The 26,399-nt window shown below is 44.0% G+C and overlaps 1 protein-coding gene across 5 annotated transcripts in view; it reads right to left on the reverse strand.

The window, feature by feature from the left end:
* Nucleotides 1-26,399, reverse strand: part of LOC108590293 (uncharacterized) — a 249,681-nt gene that overhangs the window by 217,419 nt on the left and 5,863 nt on the right. The window contains exons 3-4 of one of the 5 annotated variants that reach the window (XR_013533981.1): nucleotides 16,881-17,396; nucleotides 11,538-12,131 (exon numbers count right to left, since the gene is read on the reverse strand). The exons of 2 other annotated variants lie outside the window; for them this stretch is intronic. The gene's annotated coding sequence lies outside the window, so the exon portion shown is untranslated. Of the gene's footprint in view, nucleotides 1-11,537; nucleotides 17,397-26,399 lie in introns of those variants that run through there. 2 more of the 5 variants (XR_013533974.1, XR_013533966.1) reach the window with 2 other exon arrangements.

Consider the following 26,399-nt stretch of genomic DNA (forward strand, 5'->3'; position numbering starts at 1 on the left):
CTGTGGTGATGATGGACATAGGGAGAAAGAGAGTGGGAAGGACTTTGTCTTATTGTTTCTGTGCCAGCTTAGCCACAATGGGATAGAGCACCAAGTGGATTTCTTGGGTTTCAAACTCCAGGTCCTGTCTCCCAGATAGCATTTCTGGACCTCCCCAGGGCTGGGGGGTAACTTGCTGCCCTGAAGAGAAGACAAAATTCTGGCTGGCTTTACTACCTGCTGATTGAAGAGCACTAGTGCCATGAGTGAACAGAAGCAGTATAGCTAGGCAGTGGTTACCAGAGGCCTTGGGCAAAACCCTAAGCTGTGCTGGCTTCAGGTCTGATCCAGCACAATCCCAGTGCTGGGGGCCACAATGATGCTTCTGTCACCCCTCCCTTAGCTCTAGGCAGCTCAGCACAGAGAGAGATTCTGTTTGTGTGAGAGAAAGTAAGGAAGACAACAAGAGTCTATGTCTGGTAATCCAGAGAATTCTGTATCTTATCAAAGTCCATCAATATGGTACCTCTATGAGCTTGCAAAACCAACAGCAGTACTGGGCTTGGAGTGTCCCCTAATGCAGATATGGCTGTCATAGCAAAAACTTGATCACAACACCCAAGTCCTTTTGAATGCGTGGAAAGTCTTCCCAAGAAGGGTGGGTACAAACAGGCCCAGACAGCAAAGACAATAATGAATACTTAACTCCTTAATGCCCAGACACTGACAAACATCCACAAGAATCGAGACCATGCAGGAAAGCAAGACCTCACCTAATGAACTAAACAGGTCACCAGGGACCAATTATGGAGAGACAGAGATATGTGAACTTTCAGACAGAGAATTCAAAATAGCTGTGTTGAAGAAATTCAGTGAAATTCAAGATAACCCAGAGAAGGAATTCAGAATCCTATCAGATGAATTTATTTATTTATTTAGAGACAGGGTCTCATCCTGTCACCCAGGTTGGTGCCCAGTGGCATGATCCTAGCTCACTCTATCCTCTGCCTCCTGGACTCAAGCGATCCTCCCACCTCAGCCTCCTGAGTAGCTGTGACTACAAGTGGATGCCACCATTCTCAGCTAATTTTTGTATTTTTTTTTTTTTTTTTTTTTTGTAGAGATGAGGTTTTGCCCTGTTGCCCAGGTGGGTCTCAAACTTCTGGGCTCAAGTGATCCACCTGCCTCACCCTTCCAAAATGCTGGGATTACAGGCCTGAGCCACTGTACCTAGCCAGATAAATTTAACAGAGATTGAAATAATTAAAAAGAATGAGGTGGAAACTCTAGAGTTGAAAGATGCAATTAATATATTGAAGAATGCATCAGAGTCTCTTAACAGAACTGATCAAGCAGAAGAAAGAATTAGTGAGCTTGAAGACAGGCAATTTGAAAATACACTGACATGGTTTGGCTCTGTGTCTTCACCCAAATCTCACTTTGAATTGTTATAATCCCCACATGACATGGGAAGGACCTGGCGAAAGGTAATTGAATCATGGGGGCAGGTTTTTCTCAAGTTGTTCTCATGATAGTAAATAAGTCTCATGAGATCTGATGGTTTTATAAAGGGAAGTTCTCCTACACATCCCCTCTTGCCTGTCACCATGTAAGACGTGCTTTGCTCTTCTTTTGCCTTCCACCATGATTATGAGGCCACCCCAGATATGTGAAACTGTGAGTCAATTAAACCTCTTTCCTTTATAATTTACTCAGTACTGGGTATGCCTTTATTAGCAGCATGAGAACAAACTAATACAATAAATTGGTACTGGGTAGTGGGGCAGTGTGGTAAAGATGCCCAAAAATATGGAAATGACTTTGTAACTGGGTAACAGACAGAAGTTGGAACAGTTTGGAGGGCTCAGAATAAGATAGGAAAATGTGGGAAAGTTTGGAACTTCCTTGAGACTTGTTGAATGGCATTGACCAAAATGTTGATAGTGATATGGACTATAAAGTCCAGGTTGAGGTAGTCTCAGATGGCAATGTGAAATTTGTTGGGAACTGGAGCAAGGATGACTCCTGTTATGCTTTAGCAAAGAAACTGGTGGCATTTTGCCCCTGTCCTAAAGGTCTATGGAACTGTGAACTTGAGAGGGATGATTTAGAGTATCTAGCAGAAGAAATTTCTAAGCAGCAAAGCATTCTATTGGAAGCAGAGCACAAAAGTTTGAAAAATTTGCAGTCTAACAATGCAGCAAAAAAAAAAAACAAAAAAAAAAACATTTTCTGGGGAGAAATTCAAGCCAGCTGCAGAAATTTGCATAAGCAACAAGGAGCCACATATTAATCACCATGACAATGGATAAAATGTCTGTAGGGCATGTCAGAAACTTTTGCAGCAGCCCTTCCCATCACAGGCCCAGTGGCATAGAAGGAAAAAATGGTTTTCTGGGCTGGACCCTGGGTCCCCCTGCTGTGTGCAGCCTAGGGACTTGGTGCTCTGTGTCCCAGCTGCTCCAGCTGTAGCTAAAAGGGGCAAAGGTACAGCACTCAGACCATGGTTTCAGAGGGTGCAAGCCCCAAGCCTTGGCAACCTCCACCTTGTGTTGACCCTGCAGGTGCACAGAAGTCAGTAATTGAGGTTTGGGAACCTCCACCTAGATTTCAGAGGATATATGGAAATACCTGATGTCCAGGCAGAAGTTTGCTGCAAGAGTGGGGCTCTCATGGATATCCTCTGCTAGGGAAGTACAGAGGGAAATGTGGGATCAGAGACCCCACACAGAGTCCCCACTGGGGCACTGATAGGTGGAGCTATGAGAAGAAGGCCACCATCCTCCAGACTCCAGAATGGTAGGTCCACCGACAGCTTGCGCTATGCACCTGGAAAACCCACAGACAATGCCAGCCTGTGGAAGCAGCTGGCAGGGGATTGTGCCCTGCAAAGCCACAGGGGTGGAGCTGACCAAGGCTGTGAGACCCCGCCTCTTATATCAGCATGCCCTGGATATGAGACAAAGAGTCAGAGGAGATCATTTTGGAACTTTAAGGTTTAATGAATTGATTTCAGACTTGCATGGGGCCTGTAGCCTCTTTGTTTTGACCAATTTCTCCCATTAGAAATGGATGTATTTATCCAATGCCTGTACCCCCATTGTAACTAGGAAGTAACTAACTTGCTTTTGATTTTACAGGCTAATAGGTGGAAGGGATTTGCCTTGTCTCAGATGAAACTTTGGACTAGGGATTTCTGAGTTAATGCTGAAATGATTTAAGACTTTGGGGGACTGCTGGAAAGGCATGATTGGTTTTGAAATGTGAGAACGTGAGATTTGGAAGGGGTCAGAGGCAGAATGAGATGGTTTGGCTCTGTGTCCCTACTTACCTATAAAACTTGGTAAATTGCCTTAACTGTGTGCTAACTGCAGTCAAGTTTAGCCTTCTCAGTTAAGGACATGTCCCCAGGCCTTACCAATTGTGAAGCCAGCAAGTCAAAGAGTTTTCAAAACCCAAAAAGCAATTTGTAATCTCAAAACACTTAGCAAATCTTGCAGCTGACCTGCATTTTACCAACAGTTTTTAGGGCTGTTCTTATTTCTTAAAGATTAAAGTCATATGAACTGAAAGGTACCACAGCTTTTAACTTCCCTTTAAAAAAATATTAGATCTAAGTGCTTGTCCTTCTTTATGCCAAATTAATTAGAGCTCTTTTTACAGACATCACACACAGTATACACACAGGCAGGCAGAAGAAAACCCATGCACTGGGTGGGACCCTTTAAGAGACGGAGACAGTGCTAGGAAAACATGCAGATATCAAACCAGAAAGAAACTTATTCCCTAAGACAGGATTGCTAAACAAAGCCTTGCCACCAAAGTTACAAGCCATGCCCTCAGGATGTAAAACAAGATGGAGGCTTGATTTCACAACCAAAGCTTTACAGAAAATATAAACAGTGATAGTTGTTGGGGCTGGCCTAGCAAAACATCTAAAAGAAAAAAAAAACTTTAAAAGTTAACTTGCAGATGGGGTAGAGAAGGGGAAAGAAAAGAAACAGTTTAAAACTGCCTGGGGAAGAACCTTATTGTTATGCAAGTGCTTCCTTCATCAGGGAGAAAAGTTTGATTACTTTCTAATGGAGCTAAATCTCTTGGCCAGGGAACCGGAAGGCTCCAATGTCTCATGGCAGGAAACACCATCAGTGCCTTGGGGCATATGTCCAAGCCCGTCAGGGAGTGGTAGGGGGTGGAGGGTAGCCGCTGCTCACTAGTCAGTCCCAAAAAAGGAAGGAAAAGGCCATGAAAAGACCTGGAGCAATGACAGGTGAAGGCATGGTTTCCCCCATCCTCAGAAGTCTGAGAATGAAAAGGCTTAGAAGCAACAGTGAGTTTTTTAGTTTCCATTTCTCTTACCACTTCTCAAGCCCCATGTTGGGCACCAAAAATGTTGCAGGATTTTTCCTTAGTTCGGCTAAGGATGGGGTCCTTGTCTGTCCCACAGCCAGAAAAATTTAGGCTGAGAGACTGAAGAGTGAGTAAAGCAGAGTTTTACTGGGTAAAAAAGAAGAAAAGGGGGAAACAGGGACTCTTCTTGGACAGAGTCCCTATTAGAGTGCTTCCTGCCTGACATTTGAATCCCAGGTTCCACACAGGAAGAGGAGAGGCCAGTTGGCCAGTCTCCTTCTTGTTGCAAATGGTGTGAACCTCTTGAGGCTCCACCCCCATAGACAGGCTGGTTGGAGTTTCTCTGAGTACTCCTTCCCACCTGGCTGTCTCATTATGTGCCAGTCTAATGATAAACTTAAATCAAGAAACAGATAGAGACAGACCCCAATAGATGGAGACCTCAACACCCAACATACAACATTGGACAGATCATCCTGACAGAAAATCAACAAAAAAACATCAGACTTAATCTGTGCTGTAGACCTAATGGACCTAATAGATATTTCCAGAGCATTTCATCTAATGACTGCAAAATATACATTCTTCTGTTCAGCACAGGGAACACTGTCAAGGAGAGGCCGGGCATATGTTATGCTACAAAAAAAGTCTTAAAAAAAATAAAAAAGAAAAATTATGTTACATATCCTCTTTGACAACAATAACATAAAACTAGAAATCAATAACAAGAAATTGTGGAAACTATACAAACATATGGAAATTAAACAATATGCTTCTGAATGACCAGTGGTCATGAAGAAATTAAGAAGAAAATTAAACATTTCTTGAAAAAATGATAATGAAAACAAAATATACCAAACCTATGGGAAACAGCCAAAACAGTACAAAGAGAAAATTTTATACCTAGAAGTGCCTACACCAAAAAAGAAAAAAAGACTTCAAATAAACAACCTAATGATGTATCTTAAAGAACAAAAAGCAAAAGCAAACCAAACCCAAAATTACTGGAAGAAAGAAAGCATAAGGATCAGAGGAGAAATGAATGAAACTGAAATGCAGAAAACAATAAAAAGATCAATAAATTGAAAAGTTAGTTTTCTGAAGAAATGAACAAAATCAACAAAACTTTAGCCAGACTAATTCTGAAAAAAAGAGAGAAGACCCAAATAAATAAAATCACAGATGAAAGAGGAGACATGCTCTTCTACAACTGATACCACAGAAATTTAAAGGGTCCTTAGTGGCTACAATGAGCAACCATATACCAATACATTGGAAAATCTAGAAGAAATGGATAAATATCTAGACATATACAGCCTACCAAAATTGAACCATGAAGAAATCCAAAATCTGAACAGACCCATAACATGAGATGACATCGGAGCTGTAATAAAAATCTAATAATCCAATTAAAATGGGCAAAAGATCTGAATAGACATTTCTCAAAAGAAGACAAATGCCAAACCAGTATATGAAAAGGTGCTGAATCTCATTGTTCCTCAGAGAAATATAATTCAAAACTGCAATGAGATATCATCTCACTCCAGCTAAAATGGCATTTATACAAAAGACAGGAAATAACAAAGGCTGGCGAGAATGTGGACAATAGGGAACCCCTGTACACTGTTGGTGGCAACGTGAATTAGTACAACCACTATGAAGAACAGTTTGGAGGTTCCTCATAAAACTAAAAATAGAGCTACCAGATGATCCAGCAATTCTGCTTCTGGGCATGGTGGTGCATGCCTGTAATCTCAGCTACTTGGGAGGCTGAGGCACAAGAATTGCCTGAACCCAGGAGGCAGAGGTTGCAGTGAGCCAAGACTGCACCACTGCCCTCTGGCCTGGGTGACAGAGTGAGATTCCCTCTCAAAATAAAACAAAACAACAACAACAACTACAGTGGATAATTGGATTGTTTGTAACACAAAGAAAGGATTAATGCTTGATGTGATGGATACCCCATTTACCCTGATATGATTATTATGGCCTGTATTAAAATAGCTCAGGTACCTCATAAATACATATACTATATCCCCACAAAAATTAAAATCTAATTTTTCATAATTTCATCTAATTTTAGTGAGTGGATGTGCATTAGGGTGTGTCTGAGTGTGTGTGTGTGTGTCTGTGTGTATGTAGAGAGAGAGAGAGAGAGAGAGGGAGATAGATGATCTTGCTGTCACCAAGGTAGTGGCTCAGTCATGGCTCACTGCAGCCTTGACCTCCCAAGATCAAGAGATCCTCCCCTCTTAGCCTCCTAAGCAGCTGAGTCTACAGTGCATGCCACCATGCCAGTCTAATTTTATTTACTTATTTATTTTTTGTAGAGACTGAGTTTCACTATGTTGCTCAGGCTGGTCTTGAACTCCTGGGCTCAAGCTAGCCTCCCACCTGAGCCTCCCAAAGTGTTGAGATTATAAAGATGAGCCACTGTACATTTATATTTTTTAATGTTGCAAGGTTCTTTGAACTGGCTGCATCATAGCCCATACCCTAAGTTGAGCCATGGCAACCCCCATGACCCACACCTACACCTCTGAATTGCCTCCCAGAATTAGAAAATCTGTAGTAGCTGAAGGACCATGAAAAGGGGAAGAATGATCAACCCCTGTGGTCCCTAATTAACTTGAGACATTCTTCTGTTGTTCCTTATTCCTGCCTCAATTGATAAGGCAATTGGACTTTGTAACCAACCTTGTCAACCTTGTGACTCCAGAACTACTCACAGCTTTCAAAAACCACCCTAAACTGTAACTTCTATAACTTGCCACCCCCTACACCAAACCTATAAAACCAAGTCCTATCCCACAGCCCTCCACTGACTCTCTTTTTGCACTCAGTCTGCTGACACCCAGGTGAATAAACAGCCATGTTGCTCATACAAAGCCTGTTTGAGGGGGTCTCTTCATTCGGAGAATGTGTTTTAAAAAACGTATTTTTAATTTATATTTTAAGTTAAAATGTTTTATATATATAAATATAAATGCATATATATTATATATTTCTCTCTATAACCAGCTCTTTTGGTTAATATTTACCAGTTTCTGTCACTTTGGTTAAGAATAGAACTTCTTCTATTCTTTGTGTCAAAATATTCATGTTCTTTAATTCAATTATTAGATGTACATCTAGGCCAGGTGCGGTGGCTCAAACCTGTAATCCCAGCACTTGGGAGGCCAAGGCAGGTGAATCATTTGAGCTCAGGAGTTCAAGACCAGCCTCTCCAATATGGTGAAACCCTATCTCTACTAAAAAATACAAAAATTAGCTGGGCATGGTGGCAGGTGTCTGTAATTCCAGCTACTTGGGAGGCTCAGGCAAGAGAATCGCTTGAGCCTAGGAGGCAGATGTTATAGTGAGCCGAGATCGAGCCACTGCACTCCAGTCTGGGCAACAGAGTGAGATTCTCTCCAAAAAAAAAAAATGTACATATAATGAGAAGAAAATGTTCAGGTTATTTTGTTAAGTGGCAAGTGAAAGTGCTGGGGGAAAAGAACAGACTGTAAATTTTTCTGACTTGAATGTTGAAAATTAAGAATGCCTTCTATAACTTTAAGTTATAATACCATTTTTTTGAAACTCCAATGACGGGTTTGGGCTTTGTAAAAGAGGAAGAATTCTCTGAGAGGAAGCACACCAAAACTTGCCAGCACACAAGAAGCACTTCAGATCTGCAGACAAACAGAGTGGACAACCACAGGCCTCTTCTCTTGCCACTATACTGTGTTTATTTATAAAGCAGGAAAGCCAAGTCAAGCCGTTTGAAAGACAAATTGTTTCAAAACAATTTATCTCAGCACACTCTTTGTTTTCGAGTTTTGTGTACACCAAATATTTGTTTTCTCACTGCATACTTTTATTAATTTGAATTATTGGGTTGTCAAGGAAAATATTTAATCTTATCTAGCTTTAGAAAGCAAAACTTTTTTTTTTTTGAGACAAGGTCTCATTCTGTCACCCAGGCTGGGGTGCAGTGGCATGACCACTGCTTACTACAGTCTCAACCTCGCAGGCTTAAGCAATCCTCCCACCTCAGACTCTCGAGTAGGTGGGACTACAGGCATGTGCCACCATGCCCAACTAATTTAAAAAAATTTTTTGGGCCGGGCTCAGTGGCTCACGCCTGTAATCCCAGCACTTTGGGAGGCCAAGGCAGGTGGATCACGAGGTCAAGAGATCGAGACCATCCTGGTCAACATGGTGAAACGCTGTCTCTACTAAAAATACAAAAATTAGCTGGGCATGGTGGTGCACGCCTGTAATTCTAGCTACTCAGGAGGCTGAGGCAGGAGAATTGCTTGAACCCAGGAGGCGGAGGTTGTGGTGAGCCGAGATCGTGCCATTGCACTCCAGCCTGGGTAACAAGAGCAAAACTCCATCTCAAAAAAAAAAAATATTTTTTTTGCAGAGAAGGGGGCAGTCTTGCTATGGTGCCAGGACTGATCTTGAACTCCTGGGCTCAAGTGATCCTCCCACTTTGGCCTTCCAAAAAGCAAAATTCTTTACTAACTTAGGATTTAATATAAACCATTAAAAAAAAAGAGCTCTGAAAATAATCGCATCTAGATTTGTTTTTTAATTTGTAAAGTAAAAATATCAGATCATAGTATTCTTTCTCACAGTATCAGTTTTCTATTCAGTTGTTTTTTTGTTATTTGGCAGTGAAGTTATTTCTATTTTAGATAAATCAACGGCATTTTCTAAGCTCAATATTCAACATATGGCTACAGTTCATTCAGTTTTTAGCCATCTGAAGCTCTGTCTGGCTGAAATAATTTTTAAATTCCTAAATTTGTTCCAGGGGTTTTTCTAATAGTAATTCATCCTTTATTTAAGGTATTTTGCTCTTTATAATTGGGAGTAAGCTGTAATCTTAAAAGGAAGGTGGTTAAGGCCAGGTACCATGGCTCATGCCTGTAATCCCAGCACTTTGAAAGGCCAAGGTGGGAGGATCACCTGAGGTTGAGAGAGCAGTCTAACCAACATGGAGAAATCCTGTCTCCACTAAAAATACAAGATTAGCCAGGTGTGATGGTGTATGCCTGTAATCCCAGCTATTAAGGAGGCTGAAGCAGGAGAATCACTTGAACTCAGGAGGTGGAGGTTGCAGTGAGCCAATCGCTTGGACTCAGGAGGCAGAGGTTGCAGTGAGCCAAGATCGTGCCACTGCACTCCAGCCTGGGCAACAGAGTGAGACTCCTTCTCAAAAAAAAAAAAGGAAGGCAGTTAATGAGAGAATTTCAAGTTCACAAGTGTCTCATTGGTCTTTCTAGCTGCCTACTTCATGGGCAAAAATTAGATCCTTGTTTGTGGATAGGAAATAAAGGAGAAAATAGGGAAGTTCAGAAGACTCTTCAAGACCGAAAAAAGTCTTTAAGAATGAAGCCAGGCTGTCCTGAAATGGAATTAGACATCAGTTGTGGATTGAATCGTGCCCCCCAAACCCAAATTCATTATGTTGAAGTCCTAACCCTCAATATGATTATATCTGGAGAGAGGGTCTTTAATGAGGTAACAAGGTCAAGTGAGGACATAGGGGTATGGCCCTAATCCAATTTGACTGGTGTTGCTATAAGAAGAGAGAAAGAAACCAAGGATGCACATGCACAGAGAAAAGGCTTTGTGAGGACACAGAAAGCAAGCAGCCATCTGCAAGCCAAGAAGAGAGGCCTTAGGAGACAACCAACCTGCTGACACCCTGATCTTGGACTTTCAGCCTCCAAAACTATGAGAAAATAAATTTCTGCTGTTTAAGCTACTCAGTTTGTGGTATTTTGTTGTGGCATCCCTAGCAAGCCAATACAACATCTGAAGCATTTAAATCACCAATATTTTAAAGCCACAGATAAATGCCTGCCGATGCATGGTGGTTCACGCCTGTACTCCCAGCACTTTGGAAGGCTGAGACAGGTGGATCACCTGAGGTCAGGAGTTTAAGACCAGCATGGCTAACATGGCAAAACCCCATCTCTACTAAAAATACAAAAATGTAGCCGGATGTGGTGGCCCATGCCTATAGTCCCAGCTACTCAAGAGACTGAGGCGGGAAGATTGCTTAAACCCAGGAGTTAGAGGCAGCAGTGAGCTGAGATTGTGCCACTGTACTCTAGCCTAGGTGACAGAGTGAGACTCCATCTCAAAAAAGGAAGGAAGGAAGGGAGGGAGGGAAGAGAAAAAACTTCTTCCAAGTCATACAACAGAAAGTAATCAATTGAAGTCTATAATAAACTGGTTCTATACACAATAGAAAGTAGAATGACCATGGGCCTGGATGCTTTAATGACAGCATCATGGTGGAGTTGACTGCTCCAGAACTGAGCCCTCTTCAGAGCTATCATTGTAGTCACTATGGACTAAAACTGATCCAGAAAAGACACAAGGAAATCAGAGGAATTATATTTCCTTCATGCACTGCTGTAATATCTAGTATTGGCCTGACTAGACTTTCTTCTTTGATGGAGACAGTCAGGGGTCTCTATTCTACGTTTACTTACTTTCCAAAACGATAGGACAGTCAGATGTGGTGGCTCATGCCTATAATACCAGCACTTTGGGAGGCCAAGGCAGGAGGATTGCTTGAGCCCAGGAGTTCAAGATTGGCTTGGGCAACATAGTAAGACCTCATATCTACTAAAAATTTAAAAATTAGGTGGACATGGTGGTGCACACTTGTAGTTACAGCTTCTCAGGAGGCTGAGATGGGAGAATTGCTTGAGGCTGCCTGAGCAGTCAAGGCTGCAGTGAGCTGTGACTGCATCACTGCACACCAGCCTGGGCAACACAGCAAGACCCTGTCTCAGAACAAAAAACAATGAAAAAAAACTATGAGACACACAAAAATTGTTTATCAATATTTTTGTAATTGTATGAGAATCGCTTATCTGAAGTTATTGAACACAAAATCTGACAATGGCACACTTACTGCCTCAATTACATTCACTCTTTGTCTTTTGACCTTTTGATATTTAAAATTCATTTAGCATATTTGCTGATTTTGTATAAAGTTATTGATGATATGTACCAATTTCAACCACATTCATTTTCTAACCTATGACTTTTCTTCCACTGCTCTATGAATTTCGGAATAACTGAAATCCTCAAGGAATATGTGTTAGGTATAATACTCTGTTGTTAAAAAAGTTGTATCTGTGCGACCCCCTTGTAGACCCCTGCCCGGTACCCGACCCCAAATAACAGCTCGAGAGTTGGAAGCCGAGTTCAGGTTTATTGGGACCAGCGGGCAGGCCAGGAAAGGAAGGAGAATGGGGCTGGCTGCGACTGCACAGCTGGGGTAGGAGGGTTTTATAGGGGGGTGGACGGGGCGTGGACACAGGGCTGGCGGAGTGTCGTAGGAGCTTAGGATAGGCTGTCAGTCTCTGGGCAGACTGCTGAGGTGGCTCAGAGGGTTACGTGTCGGTTCAGGATAGGCCGAGGCTTGGCGGGCTTTCCTGCTGCGATGATTGGCTGCTTGTTGTTGCTGGGCAGAACAGAGCAGGCTTGGCGGGCTTTTCTCAGGGCAGCAGGAAGCCTGGGGGGGGTGGGGGCAAGAAACCTGGGGGAAAGATGGCGGGACTTTCTACCTAACATTCCCGACTCCTTAAAAAGGAAAAAGGGCGGCGGAATCGATCTGGCTACTTCCTGCTGACAAGGGTCGACGGGGGGTTCTGAAGAGGTCTCTTTTCTTAACGAGCCTGGATGTTCGGGGAGAGGTCTGTTTCTTGCACTCGTTCAGGGTGGGGTTGGAGCAGCATCTGGTGGATGGTGACTCGAGTCAGTTCTTGAAAGCGCCGCTGTATGAACTGTAGAAAGCAAGGAGCAATAAGTAAGATTAGGCAAACGGCCACTAGGGGCCCAAGCAATGGGGACAAGAGGGTATACATAGAGGAAGACCACCACGCTGTGGCTTCAGCCGAGAACTTCTGACTCTGCAGGTTAGTTTTGAGTTTCTGGAGGCTCTCGATTCGGGTTTCTACTAGGCCGGATTCATTGATGTAGTAACAGCACTCTTCTTGTAGGAAGATACAGGTCCCTCCTCGTTCAGCAGTGAGCAGGTCTAGGGCTCTTCGGTTCTGCAAGGCAACTTGGGCAACTGAGGTGATCTGTCATTGGAGTGATGCTAAAGACTCAGTAGAGTCATCAATAGCTGCTTGGAGTTGTGAGGTCAGTCGGGCTATGGCCAGGTGAGAGTGGACTAGTGCCCCTCCCCCTAATCCTGCTGCAAGTGCTGAACCAGCAAGGGAGACTCCAACGGCAATGGGTAGGAAGGCAGCTCGTCGGGTGCGGCGATGGGGAGCTTGCAGCATCTGGAATTCGGCTGAAGAATATATAGTGAGTCGAGGGACTAGGGTTACTGGGAGGCATAAAAGAGATGAGGAAAGGCCAACGTAGAGAGTTTTTGTTAAGGTCCTGTTACACCAAAAAAACGTTCCTCATGGGGCTGTTATATTAGTGGTTACCAGTATAGTTCTGTTACAGCTAGGGAAGTTTCGGCCTAGGGAATAGCACACAGGTAGCTGTTCAAAATCAGGTGGAGTGTAGAGATCGACTTCCCTGACGGGGGAGAAGGAAGAAGTTGAGGCTGAAAGGTTGAGAGGGATGGGGTAAGGGACTGCAACGAAGGGAGTCTGTCCTAAGAAGGCACACATGAGGCATGAAGTTAGGTCAGTTAGTCCTGAGAGGTTAGCTAACTTGATTCCTTCTTGGAGAAAAGTTAACCAGGAAAACGGAGACGAATGTGGTTGCAATTGGTCATTCAGAGATTTTTCTTGTAGGCTAATATCAGAGTGGACTTGGTGGACTGTACGTACGTATGCCCGCCAGATATACAGGTGGGAAGAGGGATATTTGGTATCTTTGTGGTCATACACGGCAGCTTTCTGGGGGCTTTTCCACCGGTTGTCCCAGGGGTCAGGTATGAGAATGGAATACCGTGTAGAACCGATAATGGTGTTTCCTTCTTCATCTATGTCTGGGATGATTTTGAGCTGAGATCGGGCAGGTACTGTGGACTTGACGGCTATATGTAGTCGACAGTTCATCCAAGTACATCCCATGCAGGAGCGCCAAGGAGTATTATTGCATGCTCCTGATGGTTGGTCATGGTTGAAGCACATGAGAGGTATATCAGTATGGATGTTATGGAATTTGGTGAAGTTCAGATATATGGCCCTTTGGCATCCGGCTGCGGGGCAGTCGGAAGTTGCAAGAAGATGGTTGTGGCTATATGGAGGGGTATTACAGATGAAGGTGGTTTTGGTATAGTTTTCAGTTAGGAAGAATCTCCATCTGTAGGGGGTGTGGCTGCTAGGCCCTGGTAAGTTTGACAGATAAAGGGCCAGTAGGAACAGCCTTCCAGCATAAGGAGGGTCCATGAGGGGCCTTTTTTACCCGAGACAGGTGGACCCAAGATGGGATTTCAGCAACTCTTATAGCTGATGGAGTGGTAAGGAGGACTGTGTATGCTCCTTCCCACTTGGGAGCGAGGGGCTTTGGGGAGAGGGACCTGATAAGAACTGAGTCCCCGGGGGAGACTTTCTGTGTATTTTCAGATGGCTGGGTGGGTTGGGGAAGAGAAGCGTTGGTGTGTTCTCGGAGAAGGCTGCGAAGGAGAGTAAAGTAGGGGAGGTAGCTGTCTAGAGGAGTGGTCTCTGGTGGTGGGGGAGTTGAAAGTAGGAAGGGGCGACCGTACAGCAGCTCAAACGGGCTAAGCTGTGATGGGCCCCGGGGGCTTGCTCTCAACCTGGTGAGGGCGATAGGAAGCAAGGTTACCCAGGATTGGCGGAGCTCAAGCATGAGCTTGGTCAGATGCTCCTTTATTAGGCCATTGGCCCGTTCCACCTTACCAGAGGACTGAGGATGGTAGGCGGCGTGTAGCTTCCACTGAATTCCTAAAGAGGTAGAAACGGCATTAGTGACTTTGGAGATAAAGGCTGGGCCGTTGTCTGACTGTATGGTAGCCAGGAGTCCAAAGCGTGGGATGATGTCTTGAATGAGATGAGTGGCTACTGTCCCGGCAGACTCAGAGGCTGTGGGGTAAGCTTCAATCCAGCCTGAAAAAGTGTCAACAATGGTAGCAGATACCGGTACTGTTTATGCTTTGGCATATGGGTGAAATCAATTTGCCAGTCTTGGCCAGGTAGGAACCCGCGTAGCTGATAAAGCTGGCGCCGAGGATGACAGGAACCCTGGGAATTAGTTTTTGCGCAGACAGTACAGGAGGACTGGACTTCCTGTATGGTACTGAGAAGATAGTGAGGGTGAAAAGTGGGTTGAGGAATCGGTATAAGGCTTTAGGCCCAATGTGGAGTGAATTATGGATGTCTTGGATTATCTGGTACTTTTGCTTTTCGGGGAGGATGAGGAGGTTATGATTGAAGGCCCAGTCATCCTTGAACCGTACCCCGGGGGTAGACTGGAGGGCCTGGAGTTCCGAGGCAGAGTATTGAGGGCTAGGAGAAAAAGGCTGTGTGGGCTGGCGGTGGGGAAGGTTATGACAGCCTTCAGCTTTGAAAGGATGTCTCACTCCAGAAGGGGAACTGGGCAGGTGGGGATTACTAAAAAGAGTGGGTGAATGGAGTGGAGTTATATGAGCACATGAGTGGTGGGGTTTGGTAGGGGATACTCGGGGTCCCGTCGATTCACATGACCGAGACCTGGGAAGGGGTGAGACGGCCAGAATAAGAAGGAAGTGCGGAGTAGGTAGCCCCCATGTCTTGTGACCCTAGGCTTGGCGAGGGTAACCGGAGTCGGTAAGCCAGGGCCCCGCTAGTCGTCTAGCAGCCCTAATAGCCTGGGGAATGGAGTTCCCTCGGAGGTCAGCTCCTGGCAAGCAGGCTCCTCCCTACTGAAGGTGACTGCCGGCTGCGTAACGCCAGTGTGTCTGTTTTGAGGAACCGGCACCCTGGGGAAGCTGGGGCAGTCTGACTTCCAGTGTCCCGGGAGGTGGCAGATAGGGCAAGGCTTAGTTGGTGGCCATGGTTGTGGACAGGCTTGGGACCAGTGTCCTTCCTTTCCACATTTGAAACATGCCCCTGGAGGGGCATGGGTTTCGGCCTTGGGCTTCTGGTTCCCTGCCGGCCTTAGAGCCGCCACTAGGGCTTGGGTCTGGAGGGCAGCCTTCTGCTTCATGCGAGTTTGGCGGGCAGCCTCAGCCGCATCTTCCCTGGCATTGAATACTTTAAAGGCCATTTTTACCAGGTCTTGGATGGGAGTCTCTGGCCCCTCTTCTGCTTTCTTTAGTTTCTTTCTTATGTCGGGTGCTGATTGGGAGATAAAATGGGAGGCTAATACAGTGGCCCCGTTTTGGGAGGCTGGATCCAGTCGAGTATACCGGACTAGGGCTTCTTATGCTTAAGTGAGGTATTGGAATTCCTTAATATAGGTGGACGGGTCGGCTGAGAAGGATCCTAAACGTTTCTCAATTTGGGACAGGTCTTGGAGTGAGAAAGGAACATGGACCCTGATTAAACCTTCTGCGCCTGCTACTTCTCGCAGTGGGGCCAGGATAGCTGGCTGGTGGGAGCGGGTGTGGGCCGCCACCGGAGAGGCAAGAGGAAGTGCGGCCTCTGAGGGAGGGGGCTCGGAGGGAGTAGAGGGAGAGCGAGGCATGGCCTCTGAGGTAGGAGGTGCAGAGGGAGCAGAGGAAGAGCGTGCCGTTGATGGCGACTGATTGCTGAGATTGGCAGGAGAGGATAGATGTTCAGGCAGATCCTCCGGTGAGGAGTAGGGAGGGGGAGAGGTAGTGGACTTCTGGAGTGGGAACAAAGGGGGAAGACATGTGGTCAGGCATCTCTTCCTGTAGAGTATAGGGAGGTGGCTTGGTTGGGGAGGTAGGAGTCTGCGGTGGGGGAGTTCAGGCTAAAAGAACTTGGTGAGTAGAGCAAGAAGAGCAGAGGTCAGGATGGGAACGCAGGTCCCAAAAAGCCTGAACATAAGGCACTTCCTTATCTTTGCCAGTTCGGCGGCAGAAGTTATCTAGGTCGCGGAGCACATTGAAATCGAAAGTGCCGGTGGGAGGCCAATGCGACCTGTTATCGAGCTGATACTGGGGCCAGGCCACCTGGGAGAGGAAGATAAGCTTTTTCCGCCTAAGGGTTTTGGGAGTAGCCCAAGTGGGTAAAGTCAAGAAGTAAACAACCTAGTGGGGTGTTTTTTGGAATTTTGGACTCCACGTTCCCCATGATGCGTGCGGCAAAGGGTTCCTGCCAGCTGAGGACGGTCTCGGAACAGTATCCGAGCTCGGAACAGTATCCTAGTGGGCTGGGGTAGTGTGGGGGGAGGCGTCCCTCCAACCAACCAGCTTCCCCAGAGGAAGGTGGATAGGAAAGACCAGAGAAGGCGTCCCCTGTCTGATCGTTCCTATTTAATGGATTTGGATTGGGTGGGTCAGAGAAGGCGTCCCTTGTCTGCCGACCCAAGGCTCCTGGAGCCTGGTTGGGGGATCCTGCTCGGGCCAGCCGGCGCTTGGCGAGGGATCCGTGGATTGGGACTGAGAGGAAGGGCCTTTGCCACACGCACCATGGAAGGAGAAGGTAAGAAACAGGACTTACCTGGTCCGGAGTGCTGAGGCTGAATTGGAGGAGGGCTGGGGAGGTCGCTGGAGGGAGGGGGTCGCTAGGGGGGCTAGCGACCCTCTGTCCCGGGTTTCGGCACCATATGTGCGACCCCCTTGTAGACCCCTGCCTGGTACCCGACCCCAAATAACAGCTCGAGAGTTGGAAGCCGAGTTCAGGTTTATTGGGACCAGTGGGCAGGCCAGGAAAGGAAGGAGAATGGGGCTGGCTGCGACTGCACAGCTGGGGTAGGAGGGTTTTATAGGGGGGTGGACGGGGCATGGACACAGGGCTGGCGGAGTGTCGTAGGAGCTTAGGATAGGCTGTCAGTCTCTGGGCAGACTGCTGAGGTGGCTCAGAGGGTTACGTGTCTGTTCAGGATAGGCCGAGGCTTGGAGGGCTTTCCTGCTGCGATGATTGGCTGCTTGTTGTTGCTGGGCGGAACAGAGCAGGCTTGGCGGGCTTTTCTCAGGGCAACAGGAAGCCTGGGGGGGGGTGGTGGGGGCAAGAAACCTGGGGGAAAGATGGCGGGACTTTCTACCGAACAGTATCTTGCTTCAGTTTATCCTCCCCAATCTCAATCTCAGAAAGCTAAATAAAAATACATTCTGGCTCTTTATTTTGGCTTTTAAAAATTACACACATCAGATATTTTCAATACACACACACACACACTCCAGTAGGTCTCATTCTTTTTTATCTTCTCTTTCACATGTCCCTTTAGACTCTTCATTAAAGAACCTAAACCACATTATAAGTCAAGCTCACTCTTCCCTACTTTCCCTACCCTTATCTCATCTCAAGGGGTTCATCTCTATCCATTCCTGCATTTGTCAATGCTGCAGTCTGTGGTCACATAGCTCCTAACCACCTCTTTGCAATGGAGTCCAATTTATTTTACTTCTGGGGGGACTTGTAAATTTTAGAATCACCACCTTCCCTCTCTGAACTATGTGCTTCCAGTTATATTGGTTTTTGGGAGAGAGGCGAAGCAGGTCAGGCTGCTCTGCTGTTTACAACCTGTCTCTGAATTCTCTGCCCACTGCACCCATAACACTACAACATGAGGCTGAAGAATGTCTAATAGTTTTCTGAAGAATAAAAAAAAGCTAGAGTGAATCACAGTGTAAGAAAAGCATAGAACTGGCCAGGTACGGTGGCTCATGCCTGTAATCCAGCACTTTGGGAGGCCAAGGCGGGTGGATCACCTGAGGTCAGAAGTTTGAGATCAGCATGACCAACGTGGTGAAACACCATCTTGAAAGAAAGAAAAGAAAAGAGAAAAGAAGGAAGGAAGGAAGGAGGAAAGGAAGGAGAGAAAAAGAAAGAAGAAAGAAAAAAAGAAAGACAGGGAAAAAATAGAACTAGGTGTGATGGCATGTGCCTATAATTCCAGCTACTGGGGGAGCAGGCTGAGGCTGGAGGCTGAAGCTAAATTCCTGGCTTGAGCCCAGGAGTTCAAGAGTAGCTTGGGCAAAATAGCAAGACCCTGTCTTAGGGGAAAAAAAAAAAAGGCCTGACTGAGAAAAAAAATATTAAACAAAAGCACAGAACTGGTGCTACGGGTCCAAAGAAAAAGAAATTAGCCTTTCATATGCGTCTCCTAGGGTGAGCACCACAGTTCCTAGACTTGCTCCCACCTTGCTTCAAAGTTCCCTCTGCACAGAGCTTCTTTACCCTGCTCAGCGAGATTATACACCTTGCCACTTTAGGAATGCCATAACAGAGGAGTGATGTACTTCTCCTAGACTCTGTGCCCTGTGTCCCACCAAACCCTAGGGCAATTCATCTAAAGCTAAACATTTCCCTAAATTTTCATTGTGTCTAGAATGACAGTACACAGAAGCTTCAGCAGAATTGTTTGATTTTGGGGGACTCAAAGTATGCGCACTTTCACAAAATATTTGCTAGCTTAGCGTGAAGCTATGCCTCCTTACTCCTGTGCAAATCTAAACACATTTGCATGCATGCATATGCTTGCATATGCACACACATGTATCACACATGCACGCATAGCACACATGTTCACACATTCATACATACCAATGTGTGTGCATATACACAGCACACATATATGAATGTACAATATATACATGCTTGCATGTTCATGTATGCACAGTACCATACCTTTCAAAAATCAGAACTAATCAATCTCTCATCAATATCCTTAGCTACAGAACCTGTAGAAAATTGTGGATTATAAATTTAGCTATTCTTTTACCTTTGACCAAATCAAATTCTTTTTTTTTTTGAGACCGAGTTTCACTCTTGTTACCCAGGCTGGAGTGCAATGGCGTGATCTTGGCTCACTGCAACCTCCGCCTCCTGGGTTCAAGCAATTCTCCTGCCTCGGCCTCCTGAGTAGCTGGGATTACAGGCACGCGCCACCATGCCCAGCTAATTTTTTGTGTTTTTAGTAGAGACAGGGTTTCACCATGTTGACCAGGATGGTCTTGATCTCTTGACCTCGTGATCCACCTGCCTCAGCCTCCTAAAGTGCTGGGATTACAGGCTTGAGCCACCGCACCCAGGTGTTTTTTTTTTTTTTTTTTTTTTTTGAGACAGAGTCTCACTCTGTTCCCAGGCTGGAGTGCAGAGGCACCATCTCGGCTCACTGCAACCTCTGTCCCCCCCCCGCCCCGGTTCAAGCCATTCTCTCACCTCAGCCTCCTGAGTAGCTGGGACTACAGGTTTGTGCCACCACTCCCGGGTAATTTTTGTATTTTTAGTAGATACGGGGTTTCCCCATGTCGGCCAGGCTAGTCTCGAACTTTTGACCTCAAGTGATCCACCTGCCTGGGCCTCCCAAAGTGCTGGGATTGTAGGCATGAGCCACTGCATTGGCCTCCACATCAAATTCTTATGCTGGCTATTCACCCTAGTTAAACTGTGAAAGAGGAGGACGAAATTGTTTTCTTTTTAATATCTCTATACAGGTCAATCTTGAGGCCAGGGATAGAATTTATGATTTCATTTATACCATCAATAGATAAAAATAAAAAGTCCAATTTTTCTAACAAGAATATCTATATAATTATGTGATTATAGGCATGCATAAACATTTAATATACAAACATTAAAGTGAACAAATCATACGTGTATAGTTCAATAAATGTTTACATATATAAACCACCCTATGGTCATTACCCAGGTCATAATATAGAATATTATGATCACCTAGAAGGTTCCTTTGCACCTTTCCCAGTTAATACCACCAATTTCTCCACTCCCCAAATTTTTGACTTCTAACACTATGAATTAAGTTTGCATATTTTTCAACTTCATATAAAGTTAATCATACAGAATGTGCTTTTCATGCCCGGCTTTTTTTAACTCAATGTAACGATTTAGAGATTAATCCATGTTGTAGTATGTATCAGTAATTCATTCTTTTTTGTTGCTATGTAGTATTCCATTATGTAAATATACTAAAATTTTTTCACCCATTCTCTTATTTGTAGACATTTAAGTGGTTTTCAATTTGGGCCTATTACAACTAAATCTATTACAAACATTCTTCTGCCTATTTTGTTGGATACATGCACTAATTTCTATTGCATATATAGCTACAGGTAGAACTGTTCCTAGAACAGGTATGTAGAAACTATTCAGCAGGTTTCCAACTTGGTTTAATCTACTCACACTCCACCAGCAATGTATGAAAGTCCCAGATGCTCTACAATCTTACTAACACTCAATATTATCAGCCTTCTAATCGTTAGTACATTCTAGTGGAACATACATTTTCTTGACAGTGATATTTAGGATCTTTTCATAGGCGTGGAGGCCATTAAATGTCCTCTTATGTGAAGGGCCTGTGACGATTTTTTTCTCTGCCCCTCTCCTACTGAGCCTGTTTTTAATTAGGTTGGTTTTCCCCCCATATTATTAAAATTGTACTTATTTGTGATATGTTTTAAGAAACTAAATACAGTCATCCTTGGGTTTACAGGGTATCGATTCCAGGACTACTGTGTATACCAAACTCTGCACTTGCTCAAATCCCACTGTAGGCCCTGTGCATATTTGAAGTCAGTCCTCCACATAAGTGGATTTCGAGTCTCTCCAATACTGTATTTTTTAACTGTGTTACATTGAAAAAGAAATCTGCATATAAGTGAACCAATGCAGTTCAAACCTGTGTTATTCAAGGATCTACTAAATTGTGATTTTTAAAAGCTATTTTTATGAATTGCTATTCATAACAATTACGATGAATGTCAAATGATCAAAATGATAATCCCTAATGTCTTTCACTATGATATAGTTTGAGGAGTCACTCAAGAAAGGATTTCATTTTCCCTTAGCTAGACTTAGAAAATAATGATACTGAGTCACAAAGGTTGAGGTAGATTAAAGTTTACTAGCATCAACTGATCGTCAGCATCAGCCAAAAAGAAAATTCAGCCTGAACCATCGAATGTGTGAAACATAGTTATAACAATAATCTGTGGTAGAATGAAGGATTGAAAGATTATGAAAAATAGAGGACAAGATTATTACCAAAGCTATAAAAGGTTATTAATGGGTAATATATCATAATTAGGATTAGGAAGAGATGGTATTTTAGATTAATTATAAAGATGACCAGGCCGGGCACAGTGGCTCACACCTGTAATCCCAGCACTTTGGGAGGCTGAGGCGGGTGGATCATCTGAGGCCAGGAGTTCAAGACCAGCCTGACCAATATGGTGAAACCCCATCTCTACTAAAAGAAATGCAAAATTAGCTAGGCGTGGTGTTGTGTGCCTGTAATCCCAACTACTTAGAAGGCTGAGGCAGAAGAATTGCTTGAACACGGGAGGAGGAGGCTCCAGTGAGCCAAGATCATGCCATTGCGCTCCAGCCTAGGCGACAGAGCAAGACTCTGTCTCAAAAAAAAAAAAAAAAAAAAAAGATGACCATAATTATTCCTCTCCCAATATACACACTCCTTTGCAATGAGACTTTGCAGCTCCTCCTATCAAGAGGAGGAGTCAGTTTTCCCTCTCCTTGAATCTGGGCTGGGCTTGGACTTGCTTTAGTCAATAAAATCTGTTGAGATGATCCTGTGCCAATTCCAATCTTGGACCTCAAAACACCTTGTAGGCTTCCACTGGCTCTCTTAGAACCCTATCCAGTCGCTATGTGCATAAGTCTAGGCTAGACCCACATAGTGCACTGAGAGATTATCTCAGGTAAGAAATACCCTGCCAGAAGATCCTTAGATAAGCATGGAGACGAGTGTGAGAGGTTATAAATTGTATTGCAATTTACAAAGGAGAGCATTTGAAGCTGGGTTTGGTGGCTCGCACATGTAATCCCAGCACTTTGGGAGGCTGAGGCAGGTGAATCCCTAGAGGTCAGGAGTTTGAGACCAGCCTGGCCAAGACAACGAAACCCTGTCTCTACCAAAAATACAAAAATTACCTGGGAGTGGTGGCACATAGCTGTAGTCCCAGCTACTCAGGAGGCTGAGGCCTGAGAATCACTTGAACCTGGGAGGCAGAGGCTGCAGTGAGCTGAGACTGTGCCACTGCCCTCCAGCCTGGGTGAAATAATGACACTCCATCTCAAAAAAAGAAAAAAAAATCACTTGAGGTCAGGAATTTGAGAAAGCATTTGAGTATCAACAAGAGCAAGAAAAATTCTGCTCACCTTTTTATAAATGCATTTTTGTCAAAGCCTGAAATCCTTGCCTGCCTGCCAAACAGTTTAGCTTTACTAATACCATCATTTTATTGTATTATAATAGGATTTTTTTGGATAATTGTTTAAATAATTTGTTGTATTTTGTACATGTTACCTTATATCAGTTAGTAGAAAATAGAAAGAATGAAAGTACTCTTATAATGACAATGCAATTGAGAGCAAGATGGACTCATTAAGTTTGTCAAAAGCAATAGTCAGCTGGGTACAGTGGCTCATGCTTGCAATCCCAACACTTTGGGAGACTGAGGCAGAAGGATTGCCTGAGCTCAGGAGATGGAGACCAGCCTGGGCAACACGGTGAGAACTCATCTCTAATAAAAATAAAAAAAATAGCTGAGTGTGATGCATGCATGTGTTGTCTCAGTTACTTCAGAGACTGAGGCAGGAGGATCACCTGAGTACAGGACGTTGAGGCTGCAGTGAGCCATGATCACACCACTGCACTCCAGTCTGGGCCACACAGCGAGATCCTATTTCAAACAAAACAAAACAGCCAACCAAACAAAACCCAAAAGCAATAGTCATTAGTTTCAACCTAATGTTTATTGGACTAAAGATGATCAACTATGTATTCAATAATTAATGAAAAATAACAAAATTAAAGAATATGAGAAATACACCAGATTAACTCAAGTCTTGCTCAAAAACCTCATTCAAATTATAGCAAAGGAATTTTTAATGTAACCCAAAAGAAAAAGAGAGGATAGCAGAAATAAGACACGAACACATCGTTAGAAGATGAAAAGCTTATGGATTTCTTGTTGATCTCTACCCCAGAGAAACTCTGCACACAGTGGAATGTACAAGAATGTTTAAAACATTGTTTGTAAGAGAAAAAATAGAAACAACCTGAAGATATATCAAAAAGAGAATGATTGGTTGGGCATGATGACTCATGCCAATAATCCCAGCACTTTGGGAGGCTGGAATGAGAGGACTGCTTGAGCCCAAGAATTCGAGACCAGCTTGGGCAACATAGCCAGATTTCATCTCTACCAAAAAAAAAAAAAAAATTAGGCAAGGTGGAGTGTGTCTCGCTACTTCAGAGGGTAAGGTGGGTGTATCACTTGAACCCAGGAGTTAGAGGTTGCAGTGAGCTAGAATCGACCCACTGCACTCCACCCTGGCCACAGAGGGAGACTTCGCATTTAGAGAGAGAGAGAGAGAGAGAGAGAGAGAGAGAGAGAGAGAGAGAGAGAGAGAGGAAAGATAATTACATTATGGTACACTTAAACAATGGAATATTATAAATTCGTAAAAATGAATGCCACTGAACTAGGGTTAACAAACTGTGGCCCACAGGCCACATCCTATACTTTGCTACCTATTTTTGTAAAAAAAAAAAAAAAAAAGTTTTGTCAGAACAAAGTTTTATCTATTCATTTATATATTGAGTGGAGCTGCTTTTGCAGAACTGTGGAATGAAGTAGTTGCAACAAAGATGGTCTGCCTTAAAAATCTGACGTATTGATGGACACAGTCGTGTATGCCTGTAGTCCCAACTACTCAGGAGGCTGAAGTGGGAGGATCACTTGAGCCCAGGAGTTCTGGGCTGCAATGCGCTATGCTGATTGGGTGTCTGCACTAAGTTTGGCACCAATATGGTGACTTCCAGGGAACGGGAACCACCAGGTTGCCTAAGGAGGGGTGAACCATCCTAGGTCGGAAACAGAGCAGGTCAAAACTGCCGTGCTGATTCAGTAGTGGGATCGTGCCTGTGAATAGCTACTGTACTCCAGGCTAAGCAACATAGCGAGACCCTGTCTTTAAAAGAAAAAAAAAAATTCAAGAAAGAAAAATCTGACATATTTACTATCTGACCCTTTAAGAAAAAGTTTGTACTAGAGCTACACATCAACACAAAGAGATCCCAGAAAAATAATACTGGGTTTAAGAAAAGCAATTTTTTTGATTCAATTCATTCACTTCAAACAGTGAATTAATTGTAAACAGTAAAAAAACAAAACAAAAAAAGCAAGTTTTAAAGTTATAAAAAATCATGTTACGTAAAATTTTAAGACCCCCAAATTTATTGTTTAGAAATACATGTACATATATTAAAAGTATAAAGATACACATGACAATAATAAACCCCCAATTCAGGACAACATTTATCTCTTTGGAAAAGAGAGAAAAGGGAATGTGAGCAGAGTGGGGTTTTAACTATTTGAAATATTTTATTGCTAAAGCAAGATGGTGAATACAAGAATGTTTACTATATTATTCTCTCTACCTTTTAAAATATGGCTGATATATTTCATAATTTTTTTTTCAGAGATGGGGTCTTGCTCTGTTAGCCAGGTTGGCATGTAGTGGCACAATGATGGCTTACTGCACTCAGAAGTTCCAGAGCTCAAAACGATCCTCATGCTTCAATCTCCCAAGTAGCTGGGACTACTGATGTGCACTACCACATCTGGCTAATTTTTAAAAATTTTTTGTAGACACACGGTCTCTGTAGGTTGCACAGACTGGTCTGTGGCTCAAGCAATCCTCCTACCTCTATCTCCCAAAGTCTTGGGATTAGAGACATGGGCCACCATGCCTGGTTTCATAATTTTAAAACTCTTTGGTTGTACTAAAAAAGGATGGAAAAATAGATAGAAGAGTTGTGCTACAGATTCTATTTTCCAAAATTGAATGCAATAATATCTTCCATCCCAAGTGCTCTTCTTACAAAGTGAGTTTGACACTCCACCCATTGAGACGTGGGGTCTCTATTCATTCCCCTTGAAACCGAATGTGCTTTTGTGAATGTTTTAACCAAAAGAATATGATAGAAATGACACTGTGGCCAGGCGTCATGGCTCAAACATCTGTAATCCCAGCACTTTGGGAGGCAGAGGCAGGAGGATCACTTGAGGTCAGGAGCTACATTGTGAAGCCCCGTCTCTACTAAAAATACACAAATAAGCTGGGCATGGTGGCGCATTCCTATAATTCCAGCGATTTGGGAGGCTGAGGCAGGAGAATTGCTAGAACCCAGGAGGCAGAGGTTGCAATGAGCCGAGATCACACCACTGCACTCCAGCCTGGGCACTGGAGTGAGACCCTGTCTCAAAAAAAAAAGAAATGACACCATGTGATTTTCAAAGCTAGGCCATACAAAGTCCTACAGCTTGCACTTTGCTCACTAGAATTCTCACCCTTCTTTGATGTCTTCAACCACCATTTAAGCAGTCTGACTGCCCCTGAGGTGGCAATATTCTGTGAGTGCCCAAACTAGCCCACAGAGAGAGACCACATGGAAAGATCCTGAGACTTCTTAAAGAAAGGAAGAAAGAGAGCAGAGAGAGACAGACAGACAGAGAGAGAGAGAAGAAGAAGAAAGAGAGAGAAAGCGGGGGTTGGGGAGAGATTGAGAGAGACCTAGCTAGTTCCTAACTATCCTTGTCCTCGTTCTTCCAGTTCTGGCCCTATCTGGCATGAGTTATTGGCATGAGAGACCTTGAGCCAGATTCAGGCTTTTAAACTGAGCCATTTCTGAATACCTGCTCCACAGAATCTGTGAGAGACAGTTTACTATAAAACATCTAAATTTTTTTGCAAAATTAGGTTGTATGTGACAGCCTACCTAGAAGTTGAACCTTAAGTTAACCCCTATCATTAGGATGTTGAACCCTAACTGATATCAAAACACAAAATTACAACAAATTAAAAAATCTAATTGCCTTTCTTTTGTGATTCTGGAATTGAGTAACATCTCATTCTATAAAATAGAATGGGTATTCTGCCAAGCTGAGCAGAGGGGGTTGGCTTTATAGGCAAAGGGCTAAAGACAGCAGAAAGCAGACTGGCCATTTCAAAGTTACTTTCCTTATAGGG

The sequence above is a fragment of the Callithrix jacchus genome, chromosome 1 (genome assembly GCF_049354715.1).
Source record: "Callithrix jacchus isolate 240 chromosome 1, calJac240_pri, whole genome shotgun sequence".
Classification (NCBI taxonomy): domain Eukaryota; kingdom Metazoa; phylum Chordata; class Mammalia; order Primates; family Cebidae; genus Callithrix; species Callithrix jacchus.